Source organism: Macaca fascicularis, chromosome 10, assembly GCF_037993035.2.
Source record: "Macaca fascicularis isolate 582-1 chromosome 10, T2T-MFA8v1.1".
Taxonomy (NCBI): domain Eukaryota; kingdom Metazoa; phylum Chordata; class Mammalia; order Primates; family Cercopithecidae; genus Macaca; species Macaca fascicularis.
In genome coordinates, this window is record NC_088384.1 from 79,966,885 (window position 1) to 79,981,179 (window position 14,295).

The following is a 14,295-nucleotide window of genomic DNA, read 5'->3' on the forward strand; positions in this document are numbered from 1 at the left end:
CTTTCCACCTGGTCAGCACTCTCCTATAATACTTTCCTTTAGAGAAGTTAGGAGATTCTGACCCCAAAGGGGTTATTTGAATGAGGATAAAATGGTGTGTCATCTCTCCCATTCTGTTGACTGGGATGGGCCTTGGCTTCTGTCCAACAGGCTTGGTTTCTAATTCCCAACTTTACTAATAGATGACTCTAGGGATCTAGGCAGAGAAGATTATGCAACATCTCTAAGTCTCTGTCTTATCATGACTTAAAATGAGCTAATGATAAAAATCAACCTCCCAGAGCTTTTGTAAGATCTAATGCCTAAGGTGCCTAGACAATAGCAAGTTCTTAAGGGCGCTGGATTCCTTCCCACCCTTCCTGTGGAACATAAGACTTATAGCATCTTATAAAGTGACATGATTTTTACCCTGATTCAGGAAGAGTTACTCATCTAAACAGAGAAATCTGGCCTTCTGTAATACATTTTAATTAAATCTTTTTTCTAGTAGAAAACTATGATCCCCAAATTAACTCTTCTAATTATTTTGAATGCCATTTGATTGTACTCTATTTAGTACCCATAATTATAAGGAGCTTAAGGTAGCATGAAAACAGTACACATATTAAAATGTACAGAACTCTAACTGAATGTAGAACATCTTAGTGTGTGGATGTGCACAATCCTATGAAAGATACTATGAGTAAGGTCAATACAATGTTCCTGCCTTTCAAAAACCTTATTCATTCATTAACATTTATCATGCCTGAAGCATTGAATTAGGATTCAGTGACACTTTGGTAATACAGCAAGGTCCTTGCTTTTATAAACTTATAACATAAAGGAGTGAATAGATATTAATCAGGTAATTACACTAATATATAGTATGAGGCTGTGCCACTGCCATGTGTTCAAAGCTTGGAACCGTGCATGGTGCAATAATTCAATAAATATTTCCTGAATAAATTATCTAATTAACAATTGCATGTTGACTGAAGTTGAGATAAGTATTCAAAGAGACAGAAATCTTGATCTTTGATTTAGAGAGTAGAACAAAGGAACTCAACTCACACTGAGATCTGAAAGATGATTAACAAGTAACCAAGAAAATGCTTCTGAGAATTATATATTATAGAAAAGGAGGGTGTTAGGGTTCTCTCTCCAGAGAAACAGAACTAGAGATAGATAGATAGATAGATAGATAGATAGATAGATAGATAGATAGATAGATAGATGATAGATAGATAGATAGATAGATAGATAGATAGATAGATAGATAGATAAATACAGAGTCAAAATGGTGATGATTTGGGAAGACAGAAGGGAGACAAGTAATAACAGCTGACATTTACTACATGATAGGCAAAGTTTTAAAACTATGTAAGCATTAGCTCAATTAATCCTTGCCACAACTCTATGAAGGTTCTCTCATTATTTCTATTTTACAGGTGAGAAAATGAAAGTACAGAGAGGTTAAGAGAGTCACACAGTAAGCAGCCAAGCCAGATTCTAAATCCAAGCAGTGACTCCAGGCCCACAGGCTCAATAAGGACCTGATACTGACTTTTGGGAGCACGAGTAACAGTCTCTCGAAGAATAATTATACTCAATTTATTAAGTGAGTGCAAGCAAGGAGGAGTCCTCTGATTAGGTCCAAGGATGTTAATGAATGGTCAGAAAAGACTTCACGAGTGAGACAATCTTTAATACAGGTCTTGGAGTATGGATCAAATTTTGACTGGCTTGTACAGTGGAAGAGAAAGGTGTTCTAGGTGGGAGATAATGACAGAATAAAAGACATAGGAAAATATTGAAAATCTAGAAGTGGGAAATCCTGGGGAGGATGTTGGTAAAAGAAAAAAAGAAATGAGAAAAAAATGTTAAAAGGTAGGCTAAAATTTAACAAGTGCTAGTCTGACAATTCATACAAAATGATTAGAGAAAGCATCTTAGTTCATTTGAGCTACTATAACAAAAATATCAAAATATAACAAAAATATGCATAGCTTAAATGACAAACATTTATTGCTTATAGTTCTGGAGCTGCGACGTCCAAAGTCAAGGTACTGGCAGATTTGGCAAATTGTTTGGGCCAAATTTCTGGTTCATAGATGGTGCCTTGTTGCTGTGTCCTACATGGCAGAAAGGGGCAATGTAACTTTCTGGGAGCTCTCCTTTTTATTTTTTCTGAAGTCTAAAACTTTATTTTTTGCTAAGAAGTCTTCAAATATTGTGGAGAATCAAGTTATCTGAGTTTAGTTGAATATTAATGTATATATCTGAGGTTTTAGTCATGTTTCAAAATTTTGCTTTTTCTCTTAGTACAGTGTCTTACTGATCAAGAGAATCAGAAGTGCAGAACATCACATTTCTACGTTATCGCACTGTTGACAAAATTCTTTCTCAAAGGTATTCAAAAAGGAAGAAGTCAAGTATTCACTTTCAGTTCTGCAACTGGAGTAGATGACAATTCATCACTGATAATTGATAACCTTAAGTCTAATACTCATTAGTTCACCAATTCAGTTACTCATTTCATGCAATAGAGAATTTCATAGCATACATTCTTATTCCAAATATATCCCTTATAATATTTTCTTTCAACTTTTAAAGACTCATAGATACGTATACCAATTTAATAAATGTTTTTCTAATCGAATGCATTGTATTAATTAGACCAAAAAAGTTTAAATTTTTATATTTGTAATTTATCTCGGGTAACCTGTGAAATGTTTCTCCTCTTTCTTTCCTATTTAAGGATAAATGACAGAGTTTTTTTTCTTAGCCTTATACTGAAGCATCTCTCTCTGAAAATAAAACAATAGGGAATTATGCAACATTCAGAAGTATCACTCAGTTTTTTACTGAATGACTTGCTTTATGGGCTCAGTCAAAAATATGTGGACAAATAGTGGCTATATTTTGCTTTTCGCTTGTTGTTTCTTTTCCCCTAGCTCCCTCTTCTCCTTTTTATATTGATATACAATATTTTAAATATCGATGGGATACATTTGATATTATTTTTTATGCACAGAATGTGTAATGATAATGTTAGAGTATTTGGAGTGTCCATCACTTCAAGTATTTATCATTTCTGTGTTTTGAGACCATTTAAAGTCTTCTCTTTTAGCTCTTTTGAAATATATATTGTCACTAACTATGGTTACCCTACTCTGCTAAGGAACATTTGAATATATACCTTTTGTTTGACTACAGGTTTTCAACCATTGACCAGTCTCTCTTTGTCCCCACCTCCCACCCACACACTCTTCCCAGACGCTGGTATCTGTTATTCTATTCACTACCTCCATGAGACCAACTTTCTTAACTCCCACATGTGAATGACAACATTAAAAAATTGTCTTTCTGCATCTAGCTTATTTTGCTTGACATAGTGAGTTCTAATTCCATTCATGTTGCTGTGCATGACATTTTATTATTTTTTATGGGCAATACTATTGCATCGTGTATATATACTTTATTTTTACCTATTCACCTGTTGATGAACACTTAGGTTAATTCCATATCTTTGCTATCGTTGAGTAGTGCTATAGTAAATATGAAAGTACAGGTATGCCTTTGATATACTCATATCTTTTCCTTTGAATAAATACCTAGTAGTGAGATTACTGGATCATATGGTAGTTCCACTTTTAGTTCTCTGATAAATCTGCATACTCTTGTCCATAATGGCTGTACTGATTTATATACCCACAAATAGTGTATAAGATTTCCCTTTTCTCTGCATCCTTGCCAGCGTCTATTATTATTTTTTCTTTTTTATAATGGCCATTCTAATTTGGGCAAGAAGGTATTTCATTTTAGCTTTGATTTGCATTTCCCAAGTAATTAGTAATATTGGCCATTTGTATGTATTATTTTGAGAAATGTCTATTTATGTATTTTGCCCACATTTTAATAGGACTATTTGTGTCTTTTGTTGTTGTTATTGTTGTTGAGTTGCTTGTACATTCTGGATATTAGCCCTTTGTCAGATAAATAGCTTGTAAATATTTTATCCCATTCATCAGGTTGTCTCTTTGTTGACTATTTCTCTTGCTGTGTGGAAGCTTTTTAGTTTAATGCAGTCCCATTTGTCTATTTTTTGAACCTTATTTTATTTTATTTTTTGCCTGTACTTTTGCCTAGACCAATGTCCTGAAGTGCTTTCACTATGTTTTTTTCTATTAGTTTTATCGTTTGGGGTCTTACATTTAATTCTGTCATGTATTGTGAGTTGATTTTATAGTTACAGATAGGTGTATAGTTTCATTCTTCTGTATATAAATATCCAATTTTCCCAGCACTATTTATTGAAGAAAGTATCTTTTCCCCAATGTATATTTTTGGTACCTTTGTCAAAAATACATTGTCTATAAACATGCAGATTTATGTCTGGATTCTCAATTTTGTTCCATTGGTTTTTGTCTGTTTTTATACCACTATCATGATGTTCTAGTTACTACAGCCTGGTAATATATTTTGAAGTTAGGTAGTATGATGCTTCCAGCTTTGTTCTTTTTGCTTAGGATCTCTTTGGCTATTCAGTCTCTTCTTGGGTTCCATACAAATTTTAGGGATTTTTTTTTCTATTTCTCTTAAAAATGACATTGGTGTTTTGATAGGAATTACCTTGAATTTGCAGACTGCTTTGGGCAGCATAGTCATTTTAACAACATTTGTTTTTTTTCTGGTCTTTGTGCATGGAATGTCTTTCCATTTGTATGTGTCCTCTTTGATTTCTTTCACCCATGTTTTACAGTTTTCCTTGTAGAGATCTTTCACGTCCTTTGTTAAATATATTCCTACGTATTTTTTACCTATTACAAATGAGATTGCCTTATTGATTTGTTTTTTAGATAGTTCATTATTGACATACATAAATGCCGCTGATTTTTATATTTGATCTTGTATCCTGGTTTGATTAATTTATGACATCTGAAAGACTTTTGGTGAACTCTACATTTTTCTAGATAGAAGATTATATCAACAGCGAAGAAGGAACATTTTACTTCCTCTTTTTCAGTTTGGATGTCTTTCATGTTGTTCTCTTGCCTGATTGTTCTGTCTCGGATGCCCAGAAGTATTTTGAGTATGAGTGATAAAAGTGAGCATCCTTTTCTTGTTCCAGTTCTTAGGGGAAATACTTCAGCTTTTCCCCATTCAGTATGATGTTAGCTGTGGGTTTGTTATATATGGCCTTTATTATGTTGAAGTATGTTCCTTCTTTGCCTAGCTTGTTGACAGTTTTTATCATGAAAGGATATTGAATTTTATCAAATGCTTTTTCTTCAGCTATTGAGGTTTTGTTCTTCGTTCTGCTGATGTGATATATCACATTTATTGATTCATGTATGTTGAGCCATCCTTGCATCCTTGGGATAAATTCCACTTGACCATGGTGTATTATTTTCATAACGTGCATTGGATTTTGTTTGCCAGCAAGTTGTTGTGATTTTTTGCATCTGTCTTCATCAGGGATATTGGCCGGTAGTTTTTTTGTTTGTTTTTGTTGCATCCTTGTCTGGTTTTTGTATCCAGATAATTCTGGCATCATAGAATGCATCAGGGAGAATTCTTTCCTCTTCACTTTTCTGGAATAGTTTGGGAAGAGTTTATTTCTTCTTTGAAAGTTTGGTAGAATTCAGCAATGAAGCCATTCAGTCCTGGACTTTTCTCTGTTGGGAGACTTTTATTGCTGATTCAGTTTTACGGGGTTAAGTGTGCCTGTCCTTGGGCCACAGGGCAGTGTATGTTGGCACTGGTATTACTGAATCCAGGTAGGCCAATTCTTGGGCCTCCCGGTGGCTTACTTTAATGCTAAGAATGGCACCAGTGGGTTGGGTGGAGTGGCAGGTTCTCAAGTCCTTGACAGTGGATGTAGCATGGGCAATGGCAGTAGCATTGGTAGGACAACCCTTTGGGACTGGAGAGGTCTGCACTGGTATTAGTGGTGGCTGCATTGGGTTGGGCAGGTCAGTTCCCAAACTCACAGTTGGTGCATGTGGATGGGTGCCAGCTATGGTGATAGGAGCAAGTTGAGTGGACCCCAGCTCATATGGGCTCTCTTTTATAAGGTCACTAATTCTATTCATGGGAGCTCCACCCTTATGAGCTAGTCACCTCTCAAAGACCTCACCTCCTAATATCACATGCAGGGTTTAGGATTTCAACCTGTGACTTTTCGGGGGACACAAATATTCAGTTTATACAAAACAGGAAGAGAATCGTGATAAGGGGAACAGGTAGGAAAATTTTGTGTTAGTTGAATGAGAGGCAACAAGGCCTTGAATAATGTACCAATAGTGGGCACGAGGGGAAGGCCATTCAATTTAGAGACATGGAGGCAACAAAATGTATACCTTCCAACAATCAGCATGTTGTAAGGGAAGAGAAGATGGTAGAAATGGATTTTGTGATTATTAAAAGATTAGCAATAAAAGGGAAAAAAATAAATTAGGACAGGTGTTTAGGTACATAAAATACTAGAGAAGACAGTATTTTGGGTAAGTAAATTTTTAGTAGTTATTATTTATAAGATTTAATTTTAAGTCATTTTAACTCAATGAATTATAGTAGTGATCTTTTTAAAGAAAAATTATTGGAAATGTTACTGTTTATATTCTGTTAAGTTTATGGTATTTCCAGGAAAAGAGAGCTTTTCTTACCTCCAGTTTATAAATGGGCCAAAATAAAGCATAAAGTGAGGGGTTAGCCTGCAAACCAAATATAAAAGCATATACTGTTAAATAAATAACAGCTCTTATATTATTTTAGGATTTCCCTGTTTTTGTGGATCCCCTTTGTGACTGACACCTGATGTGTGTGTAGTCTGCTGGGCCTGAGCCCTTAACTTGTGGGGTTTATGTTATCTCTGGATTGTTAGCGTCAGAATTGAATTGAATTGTTGGATATTCGGTGAATGTCAATACAAGTGATAAATAGTGTTGCTGGAATCATAATGGCCCATCCAGTATTTTTTGGGCACTAAAGTTTAAGGTCACCTTCTTTCTTCCATCCTTTTTATTCTGCCTTATTCTCCTTTTCCAGGTTAAATATTCATCATTTATGATTCCCATTTAAACCTCTAAAATTGACAGTAAATACAAATTTTCACAATGTTCTCTTATAGAAAGGTAATAACCTTGTAACTTCCTATTTTTCTATTATTGTCTGGATTAGTAGAGTATCGAAGAATCTTTTGAGCAAAACTTTTTTTTCCCAATAATATTTCATGTTTCATGGACTACAATAGCACTGTAGGTTATATGTTTCTCTAGTCCCTTAATTACACTAGCTGATTTCTCTAACTTGTCCTCAGACCAACATGGTTTATAAAATAAGAAGTTTATTGTACATATATCATTATCTAGTGCTAAGTATTCAATGGTGAATGGATCAGACATTGTACTTGTGCATGAAACTTATGCTTGCTCTACTAAGGGTTTGTTTGGTTTTACAAGGAGAAACCAGTTCTCCAACTCTTTAACACCAACTGAGTATCCAACAATTCAATTCAGTTCTGACGCTAACCATCCAGAGATAAAATGGATCCCTCAATTTAAGGGCTCAGTCCCACTAGACTGCACACACTTCAGGTGCCAGTCATAAACAGGGCCTTTAGACTACTTGCATTTCTGCCTGCTATAAAGTATGGGGTTTTCACAACCCCCTCGGGTTTTATAATACTCTAGAACAATGCACAGAACTCAAGTAAGTATCACACTTTACAATTACAGTTTTATTATAAAGGTTATAGCCTAAGAAAAGCCAAATGGAAGAGATGCATAGGTGAGGTGTAGGGGTGGGTGGTAAGCAGAGTTTCCATGCTCTCTCCACGCACCACCTGGTCAGCACATCTATGTGTTTTCCAACCTGAAAGCTCCTAAATCTCATTGTTTAAAGTTTTCATCACAGTTCCATTACTTAGGAATAATTGATTAAATTATTGGCCATTAGTGATTCAACTCAATCTCTAGCCCCCCTCACCTCTTTGGAGATTGGAGGGTGGCCTTTCTGGTGACCAGCCTCCATTCTGAAGCCATCTAGGGTCCTCTTTCCTGCCCTGAGACACCTCCTTAGCATAAACTTAGGTGTGATGAGAAGAGACTTGCCATGAATAACAAAGACATTCCTAGCACTCAGGAGAGACTTTTGGGAACTCAATTCTAGAAACTGGAGACAAAGACAATTTTTCTTCCTATTATAACACAGGAATACAGGTAAGCAGTCAAAAAATAATTTTAAACATTTGCTGTCTCTGACATCATCTCAAATCCACTTGACTGCACACACTTACTACCAGCTAAGCCAACTCCACTTTTTCTATCCAGAGCTTGTCTTACTCCTGTGTGAGTTCCAGTGTCAGAATCTGAATTAATCAAGTATATGTCAAGTCCAGTAGGGAGCAAAAAACACTCAGATGGGATTCTGAATAAAACTTTAATTATGGGTAAAAGATTCCACTCAGCAATTAAGAAGAGTGGAAATCTATTAATATTGTAGAACTTGAGGTCAGCAAAGTTGGGAAAACTGGTGGGAACTACTAAATTTTTATCCTAGTGCCAATATTCGTAGTAAAATTGAAAATTACAAACAATGTGAGTATTGATAGGGAAATGAATAACAAAATTGTACATATTTTATATCATATTATCATAATAGCATTAAATGATGAAATTTGATCTATAGGTATCAATTTGGATGAATCTTGAAATCATAATGTTGCATGAAAATGCAAGTTGGAAAATAATATCATAGTATCATTTGTCTTATCAATAATAAATACTGAAAGTATACTTTAACTATTCTTATTTATACTTAAATACAAATATACAATTCATAGTAAATGTTAAAGACATAAAACAATAATGCTCTTGTTATAGATACATATATAGAGTGAAAAAGTAGGTAGAGAACTGTAGTTTTCTCAGGGTTAGAGGAAGGGGAGGTGGTGGGGCTGGGGAGAAAAACTTATCAGGGCTTCTGTTAGCCAATACAATTCCTTTGAACAAAATGTTAAAAGGTAAACCAGCTTCTTGGAGGAGATGCAGCCCCTTACCAGAGTGTATGCCTAGATTCAACCCCCCACCTCCCTGGCTGTGCCTCTGGGAAATGAAAGAAGGGGAGAGGAGGGCCAAAATAAGACTTCATCTCTATCTACATTGGTTTATTTTCTTAAACTAAAAAAGAATAAGATCTGGATAAAATATGTCAAATATTAGTGTATGACCATTCTTGTTGGTGAATAGATGAGTAATTGTTACATTGATTACTGTTCATTTTGATATTTTAGAAATATTTTAGTTTTGAAATCTTTAAATTTTGTAAGTACTATCCTGTATCAAGGATCAATTATTTATATCATAGTATCAGTTCTTTTACAGAGCCTATGAGATCCATAGACCTGCTTGGAATCTAGATCGGCTAATTAGTTACCAAGACTCCTTTCATTATCTGTGAAATGAGACAGTAAACCTGTCTGCCTCATAGGATTGCTGAAGACTTGTTGATTGTTATTATTAGCATCAAAACTAGTAATGACTATACACACACAAAAATGTGATAATTATTTTTCCAATGTGAGAAAACCTAGTGTCTAATAAGTTTAGTAAATTAAATACTTCATTTTTCACAGTTAGTAAGATAGAAGGTTAGGATTCCAATTGAGATCTGTCTGATGCAAAAATGTATAATTTTTATAGCAATACATACACCAAAAGGCATTACTTGAATGGTTCATGCATTAGGTAAGGGAACATAGACATTACAAGAAAGAGAAGAGTAATGTTTATGTAATATGTTAATGTGTGAGCAGAGTAGAGAGTGGTTAAATGCATAAAGAAAAGTTAGCAAAATCTTATCTTCACATAGAAACTACATAATTACACATGCACCAGGGTCAGAACTGCGAAATCAGCTCCTGCTGGGGTAAATGTCTAATTTCCACGAATATGCCGAACCCATATTTGACTCTTTCCTCTTCACTGTTTGGAGAAACAATGTGATTGACAGAAATAGTATCAATGCATTTAAAGTAGGCATTCTGATAGAAAAAGCATACACACAGTTCAGCTTAGCCTGCAGTATTCAACATCAAAGCCTATGATAAACAATATTTTTGTTAGCCTTACAGGCTGCTGTTAACACCTTTAGTTTGGATAAGAAAGTTACCTCTTAAACTCTTACTACTTTGTGTCCATCACCTCCTGTATTTTATATGGTGGAAGTTTACCAAGGTTATAGGTATACTTCCATGAAGGTTTACATACTCAGCCCAGGTGAATTAAATGTACAATTTCTGTTTCAATGATTTGCAGACTAAGATCATGTATTTTAAACATTAGCACCTGTAGATTTCTTGTTGAGCATGTTCTTTGTTTTAACATAAATTCATATTCAGATTTTGTCGTATTTTTCAAAATGAATTGACATTTGAAAGCTAATTGAAGAGAATCTTTAAAATGGAAAATTAACACTGACACCAAGAATATGTTTAATGAATATGCTCCAAGCCTTAAAAATTCAAAAGGAGCTTTTACTTCACTGCCTACTACAAAGTACTACTTTCCTTAGGTAAATAAGAAAATATAAGTTTAACAATTCCATTACCATTTTCTCTTACAAATAAGAAAATATTTTATTTCATTTCAAAAATGAAAAAAAATAGATTGAAAGTAATTTAAAAAAATATTTATCAGGAAAAAATATTCATGAATTTTAAAAAATAATTAAAATGTATTTCATGAAATAATTCTACAATAAATATTCTGACCTTTCCACCACCAAAGACCTTTAAATCTGAGTATATTGAGTACCTATCCACAGAACTGGAGTAGGTACACTTCTAACATCAACACTTTCCACAGCCTTAGTTGAGAATCTAGAATACACTAGAGCCCATTCTGTAATATGACCAAGGGCTTGGAATTTCATAGCTCATAACAGAGCATGTGTTATACATATAATTAGCAAGTACACACACATACTGGCTCAAATGCCTTCTGGCCAAATATTTAGAAGCAGTAGTTAAAAGTGCTGAAGAACACTGGTACTACAGTCAGATCACCTAGATTCTAATTTCATTTTGCCATTTCCCACAAGTGTGATTTGGGGTTTCTAATGGCAATTCCCTTTCCTTCCTCAGTCTGCAATCTTAATCATTGGCTTCGCAAATAGAGTATTGATATTCATCCACACATCCCAGATAGGAGCTGGCATTTCTGAGGTGTACACTTCTAAATAATATATTTACCCCAAGTCACTAAAATTGTATCTGAAGAGAATATAGACATTAAATGACTCATTAATATTTGTTTAGATCTAAGAAACAACAGGGAGGCCAAGAGACGTATGTTTTTTTTATATTTTATACACATACATACTCACACATGCCCATATTTTTTTCCCAAGTGAGGAAAAAAAGATAGGCTCATAGTTATTCATAGGAATAACAAAGAGAAAAAATATGCCTTCCAAACCGAGCTAAATTCTTGTTAGTCTTTGAAAAACCTAGTCTATCAAGGCCGTTTTGGATCAAAATGAATGCTTCCTAGATTTACTTTAGTGGGCCAAGGGAAGTGGTGCCCAATTGGAAAGACAGAGGAAGTGAACCATTTGTTAAGGAGAATTAAGTCTTTGTCTGCTGGACAACCCAGATAGACTTCCTTCCCCAGTTCCCTTTTGTATGTTGGCAATGAGCTGGCTCACCAACAATGGAACTGGGATTTCTACACACACTTGGCTTTTGTATGCAAACTCCCTTAAGGGTCTGAAGTTCAAATTCCAAGAAGGTCAATTTACCTGACTGAAAAGCAACTAACATCATTGTAAACATTTTAAATGGCAGCAGAGGCATGAGGCCTCTCTCCTGATCATAATCCACAATGTACTCAGACCTGCCTGCCTTAGTGTGCCTTCCTATAACATGTGAGACACTGAACTTGACTTGTGTTCTGCTGATTCTTTGCCCTACGGATTTCCCCAGTAAAGCTCCACTGATGACTACATCTTATGACTAGTGATGTTTGTGTCAATCCTCAGGATTAAGTCAGAGGCAAACATCTGAAAATTAAATCATGTGGGGTTTTCCCCTCAAATCCTATTGTAGTTACGACTCACAGGCACTTCCCTATTCTATCTAAATCCATGAAACCTTCTCCTTCTGAATTTCAAAGGCGGATGTCTTAGTTTGTTTATGTTGCTATAAACGAATACCTGAGACTGGGTAATGTATAAAGAAAGAGGTTTATTTGGCTCACAGTTCTGCAGGCTGCATAGCATGGTGCCAGCATCTGCATCTGGTGAGGGCCTCAGACTATTTTCACTCAAGGTGGAAGTGAAGGGGAGCTGACTGACCTCATCATGAGAAAGGGAACAAGGGAGAGAGGACATTCCCACTCAGACATGTTATCAGTTCCTCTCATGCAGCCCATCTGAAGCTGAACTTACAATATTTCATGTCAAACCTACTCTAATGTCCCTTCATGTGTGCATCATCTCCTTGTCATTTGCCCAAACCTGAAACCCGGGAGTCATTCTTGTTTGCTCCAACATTCTGTGTCAACACTAAATTCTGACATTGTGCACCCTAAATAGTTTTAAAGGGTAACTTTGTTGCCCTGGTACCAATGCTATTGACCCTGTTCAGGCTACACCCTCCTTTCATGCCTGAATGGCTGGGGCAGTCTCCTGACTCCTCTAATGTTTCATTCTCCACACTAATTCCAGGGTGAACTTTACAACTGCAGGTCTGATATGTCTTTCCCTTGTTCTAAACATTCCAGCCACCCTCCCCTTACTGCTTTCAGGATAGGGTACAAATTCTAACATAATGGAGTCCCAGCTAATAGTACCTTCTAGCAATCCATACAGAAGCCATTTTGAACTACATAAGAATTCCATGTGCTCCTTAGGCTTACCCTGACCAAATTCTACTCATTCTTAGAACTCAGCTTAGTTGACTCTTCTGCACTAATTGGCCACTACAGTGTTACTTTTGCCATTCTTCTTCATATGCCTATGTGGTACTTATTGTACTGTACTAATAACTAGTAAATATGACTGAGAAGACATACATACAAACATCTTTGTAAACTTCATTTAATAATGGTTGAGAAAAGATAGATGAACTCAAATAGGAGATGTTTATTTTGCCAGAATAATTTAGAAGAAATAATGGGGGCCCAGGACTTGATAGTTTACAAAACAAAACAGTATCTAATCTCTGGCATTTCCAATAGACAAAGACGTTTTAAATAAAGATACCACCTCAGCACAAACGTCAAACCAAAATTGTGGCTGTAAGACCCTTTGCTAAACTCTCTGAAAGACTTAAGTTGGTGTGTAGCAAACCCTTTCAGATAGACAAAAAGGCATTTAAGAAATTAAGAGCATCATTACATGGATGCCTAATTCCAAAGTGGCTCTGAAAAAGTCTAAGAAAGACGCCACATAAAGAATCATGGGTGTGATTTCTTTGAATGGAGTAGACTATAATTAGATACATAGGGAAGCCAGAATAATTTGTAGGAAGTTGTAGCACCTTGACAAACAAGTGGACAGGCAGTACAAAATAAAAACAGAACCCCAGGCCCCGCAATTTTCACCAAGCAGGAAACAAGATGAGAAAGCATCTCAGTAGAAAGTACAGAACATGTCCTTTGGAATAGGAAAGACATTGCAGAGTGCAGAGCAAACGTTCTAGCAGGCAGAGTCAAAGCCCAAAGGGCAAACCAATATCTAAGGACAACAGTGGACTAGAGAGTTAGTCCCAAGGAGCAAAACAGAGCTTTAATCACAGAATATTTTCAGCTCCTAGAGTATAAAAACCTGATACTGTGTGCTCTTTCTATATTGCTGTGCTCCAGTGTCTGCCATGGAATTTTTGTTCCTTCTCTTTTTGAATGGCACTGCCTACAGTAGTTATTATGCCATCATCTCCGTATCGTGCATTGGGAATAAGGAAGCAGATAATGCATATTTTTATAGGTCTACAAATCAAGGGAAGCCATAGTCAAGAAGCACCATCTACATCTGATATGGTTTGGCTGTATCCCCACCCAAATCTCATGTTGAATTGTAATACCCAGTGTTGCGGGGGGGGGATATGGTGAGAGGTGATTGGATCATGGGGGTGAATTTCCCCCTTGCTGTTCTCATGATAGTGAGTTCTCATGAGATCTGTTGGTTTAAAAGTGTGTGGCACTTTTCTCGTCACAGGCGCTCTTTCTCTCTCTCCTGCTCCACCACGGTAAGACGTGCTTGCTTCCCCTTCATCTTCTACCATAATTTTAAGTTTCCTGAGGCCTCCTAGCC

The 14,295-nt window shown here is 35.9% G+C and overlaps 1 long non-coding RNA gene across 1 annotated transcript in view; it reads left to right on the forward strand.

The window, feature by feature from the left end:
- Positions 1 to 14,295, forward strand: part of LOC135965367 (uncharacterized) — a 276,715-nt gene that overhangs the window by 78,270 nt on the left and 184,150 nt on the right. The gene's annotated exons all lie outside the window — the stretch shown is intronic.